The 5017-nt window shown below is 47.3% G+C and overlaps 1 pseudogene; it reads right to left on the bottom strand.

Moving 5' to 3' along the window:
• Positions 1 to 1996: 1996 nt before the first annotated feature.
• On the bottom strand, positions 1997 to 3239 carry LOC136523201 (uncharacterized; annotated as a pseudogene).
• Positions 3240 to 5017: the final 1778 nt, after the last annotated feature.

The following is a 5017-nucleotide window of genomic DNA, read 5'->3' as shown; positions in this document are numbered from 1 at the left end:
ACCTTCACGGCGTTGACGATGACGGCCATGATAGCACGGTCACCGCGGCGGCCACCGCGTAGCGCGCCGCGTCCAGCCACCGGAACTTTGATTTCTCGCCGCCGCCTTCGCCGTCCGCCGTCATAGCTACTGTGCTGCCGCCACCGCAGACTAACTGCAGTCTGCAGTTACTACCTGCTCTGGTTTATTCACTGTAGTGCAGCACAAGCATTAGCTTCTCTGAATCTGAATATATATGTGTATGTGCATAGGTAAAGCAAATGTGGATCGGTTGAGCGCCTACCAACAATTTATACACCAGTTCAGGGCCTAGCTAAAGCTGACTCATCATATATATGATCTCCGTGTGGTACATTCCATAACTCACTCCTCAGTCCTCACTCTCGTCTTTATAATTAGTAAGGAAATTGTTAACTTTGTTCGAAGAGATTGAGGATTGTGTTCGATATTTTGATTAAAATAGTATACTAAAACACATTTTTGAATCTTATAATATCATTTGGTCGGGAAACTACCTCTTAAGTCTTAATAGACTAGCAAGGTTCTCGGTGGCTAGATTGTTTGACGGGTTAGAAGATAAAGGTTGGTTGTGTTGCTGTTTGGGAGCCAAGTTGTTGTGGCTCATTTTTGTACCTCTAGATTGCGAGTATTCCTTTTAATATCCTTGCCTAGCTTGGCGATCTGCCAAATTTAGGGAGCCGTTTGCGCCGCTGGCTTATGTAATTCTCTCTTCTCCTTATTAATATACGCCGGCTATGTTCCGGATATTTTTTTAAAAATAGAATAGCAAGGTGGCGTACCACTCAAAAACTCAGATAGCAATATTTTTTCCATTATAGCATATGTTTTTTACCTGAAAATACTTTTATAAGTATTTTTATTTGTTTGATTAGAATTGTCCTTTATTTCTCCATGCACCCCACTATGTTTATTGGCATGAGTTTTATATAGATATTATTGTTTTCTCTCTCTTCTATTTCCTTTTCCCTACTCCTAGCTCGTGGCTCCATTCCTCGAGTTTTCTCTTGTTGAGCTCTATTTCTCGAGATAATAACTATCCAAGTCCCTCACAAAATATTCAATTTCTTATTAGCTATCTCTTAAATTTAATATGTTGAATCTTTGAGTGATATGCAATTTCCTTGTTGCCTAAAAATATCGCAGAGATAGTCATAATGCTGCTCAAGTCTGTTGGAGCCATTGCTGCCTCAAGCATGCATTGGCCGTCCCTGTCATCGTGCCAACAACCATAGAGGTAAGGCTTCCTGAAAAAAAATTTATAGAACCATCATTGTCACCAATATATATATGGTCACTACAGGAACTGCTGGATTCCCCGAGTGCCAGTTGCACTCGGGGAAGGTCCAGTTGCACTCGGGGAAGCCTTCCCCGAGTGCAACACTCGGGGAAGAGCCTCCGGCTAATCCTCCCACGGGAAAGTCGCCTTCCCCGAGTGTCAAAAATCGTGCACTCGGGGAAGGCTTTGCCGAGTGCCGTGCTGGCACTCGGGGAAGACTCGACGCCGTTGGCCGACGACCGACGTCGTTTTTTTTTATTTTCTTCCCCGAGTGCAACACTTGGGAAAGATTTTTGATTTTTTTTAAATACTCTTTGCCGAGTGCCGCAGTTCAGGCACTCGGGGAAGAAATTTGTTTTTTTAAAAAAAATCCCTCTTCCCCGAGTGCCACAGCACAGGCACTCGGGGAAGCCACCTCTAAAATTCTTTTTTTTTGTTTTTTGCTTTTCCATGTAAACAACAAAGCATATATATATATATATATATATATATATATATATATATATATATATATATATATATATATATATATATATATCACAAACCACAAATCAACACCAATATGTCACAAACCACATTTATATATCACAAACGACCAAATTTGTCCGAAATCCACAATATATTACAAACCACACGTTCAAAAGTACACACTATTCCAAGTTCACAAGTTCAATACAAAAAAACGACTCCGAAGGCGGCTCACGGCGACTGTGAGGGGTGGGAAGCCCCAGCGTGATATCCCGGCGACGGTCCAGGTGGGGATGGCCCGACGTGCGATGCCGGCGACCCTTCGACATGGTTCGACGCCCCACCTGATTGATGCTGCAAAAAAGGGAGGAGATTGCACGTGAGTGACAAGATAAAAATGTAAGGAGTGTAAAGAAAAGTTGAAAATTTCGGCAGCACCTCCCCTGCATGGGGAGGTTTCCAAAACCTGCAAGAAAAACGTCGGCACGAAGGCCGACAACCACATTTCCGGCACGAAGGCCAACACATCAACAAATCCAGCACGAATGCCGACACATCAACAAATCCGGCACGAAGGCCATCACTAGGTTTGACACTAAGCATGAGCAAAGAAAGTAAAACATCCGTACTCATACTCACCGGAGTAGACTCTCGACGATATGGTGGTGGTGGTGCAAGCAGCTCTGCTGGGATCTCCCAACCTTGTTTCTGCCCAAGTTGTTGCAAGAACTTGAGCAAACCATCTTGCTGGGCCTCCAAAGCTTGTACCCTCTGACGCTCGGACTCCCGCTCGGCCCGCTCAGCCTCCCGCTCAGCCAGCAAACTCTTTTGCTGAGCCCGAAGTTGTTGCAGCTCGGCCTGCAACATTTGACCCCAATGTTTCAATAATGCAGAGCTAAGGAACGTAAAAGTGAAAGAACGACGAATGAAACTGGAATACTTACCTGGATTGAAGCCATCGCTGTCGGCCGTTGGCTTATGGGCACGCTAGAGCTCGTGCTCGTTGCTCGTACTCGTAGGCGGTTGAGAGGAGGAGTACAGCCCGTCTCGAGGATGCCGTCGCCCATGTAAAACCGCCCATGCTTCTTGCCTTATCCAATCCTCATCACTAGCTCAGGATCAAGGCGCTCCTCGGTCCTCGGATCGTAGTCCGACCCGTGGACTAACCTTGACGCCTCCGTGTATGAACTGAGGCGGGTGTGGACGCTGGAGTTGGTGTACGCCTCTGGGCCCGCATCCGGGTTGTACTCGATGTTGGACTTTGCCGGGCCCATGTGGGCCAGAGCATACGCCGTGAGTTGGCCAATTGGCTGGCCACCATGCGCCGCCTCCTGTGAGAAAGACAACATGTGGTTAGGAATCATGCAGAATTGAGCGCGGCTAGATTAGACAAGTGGTGGAGACTTACATATGTCTTTTTGTATTTGCTGAGGGTGGCGCTGCCCTGATGGTGAGGTACACCTGGCATCAGCATACAGTGCTCGCTTTTCTCTTGGTGCGCCTTCTGCCAGTCCATGTCCAACCATTTGTCCACTATAGCAGCCCAGCAATCGGGAAAGGTGGCGCACCAGCTCGGAATCACCTACAAGCCATCAGAAGATCAAATTAGGCATAGTTAATCTAAAAAGAGATCAATAGGAGATGTTTTCTATTTACCTGTAGGTACTGCTCCCTTGTCAGAATCTCTATCTCTCTTCTTGCCTGAGTTCTGTTCATTCTTCTATTACGGTAGGTGGCGTTGTAGTCAATGTGCGCCTGGAGGCGGGACTCGTGATACAAGTCCGAGACACGCCTTCTACAGGAAGCGGCAGCCACCTCATGCGCCCTTAACTCCTATCCCGGCTGGCATCTGAAGAAGTCCTGCATAAAGACACGAGGTATCCATTATTTTATTTCAAGAATGTCCAATCAATGCAATGAATTGAGGGTCGTAGAGCGAGAAAGGCTTACCCACAACTCCATAAGCACCTGATCCGCCAAGTTTAGGTGCCCAGCGGCGGGGAAGAGGGCGTAGTGGTCGAACGAGGGTATCTCTGGTTCCTCATCCTCCGACGTCCACACCAGGCCAGGGAAGTGTTCCCTGCACAGAAGTCCTAGGATCCCATTGACATTGCGAGCCGGGACCCCCTCCTCCACAAGCATCCAGTTCCTGCACAAGTGGTTAACAATAGTTATTATTAGCTCTTATTATGATTTTTCAACATATCAAATGAAGAACATATGAAGTTACTTACCTATCCCCCTCGGGTGCAATCAGTGGGCGGCGGTCAACAAGAATCGGTCGCTTCGGGAGCTGGCTGGGACCTCGCTTATAGGGTTTCGAGGCTGTAGAGGAAGTCGAACCCCCTGCCCCCTCCTCGGACGTGTGCGGAACCCCCTCCTTGGACGCGTGTGGAACGGCGTCGTTCGTACATCTGCGGAATGGCGTCCTCGCCCACCGTGGGCAGAGGTACGTCGTTAGCCCTAGCAGAGCGCGAGGAGCCAAGGTCGTGGTCAGTCGGCGGCAGGGCCCCCCGCCTAGGCCTACCCCTCGGACACCTCTACCTCTCTAACGGTTCCGTCTCCGTCTCCTCAGCCGCTGATGTGTCCCTCGGTCTCGAGTAAGTCGAGGGATAGCTCCTCCTAGTGGGTCCCATCACCTGCAATTAAAAAGAATAAACCATTATTAGTCATGATAAATGAGAAGTACTTAGCAAGGGATGCAAAATAAAGAAAATGTAATTACAAAATAACATAGTATTACATGTATTTCTAATATTCTTCATGATCGGGATTATTTGGATGATAGGTATCGTCATCACTATCAAGAGCCTCCAAATCGTCAATAGCCTCATCCTCATCGCTGTCTAGTTGTAGTCCGTCAAGCATTTTCAAGTCTCTCGGATCATGCACCTCATCTGCAGCTTCCTCGTCAACAACCCATTCCTCGTCTACTTCCATTTCAATCTCCCCAGTTATGTCTATGTCAAGCATCCCTGGTAGTCCCTCGTCTTGTTGATAGAACTCCCCGTCATGCGTGGGTGGGTTCAAGTTGTAATCATCATCGTTTGGGTGAGGTAATTTACCATGTGGTGATACCTTGTGCACAATATACCAACCCTGAAGACGTGGGTCGGTTTTGCATGCATATGGACAATAATAAACTTGCCTGGCTTGTTGAGCCACAATATAGACATCATCTCCTTCATAGAAGGAATCCTGTCTAGTTTCGACTATTCCAAGTTTAGGGGACTTTCTCTGTACTGCAGGTTT

This window comes from Miscanthus floridulus, chromosome 18 (genome assembly GCF_019320115.1).
Source record: "Miscanthus floridulus cultivar M001 chromosome 18, ASM1932011v1, whole genome shotgun sequence".
Classification (NCBI taxonomy): Eukaryota; Viridiplantae; Streptophyta; class Magnoliopsida; order Poales; family Poaceae; genus Miscanthus; species Miscanthus floridulus.
The sequence above is the reverse complement of the archived record's forward strand: the minus strand, read 5'-3'. Positions and strand labels throughout refer to the sequence as shown.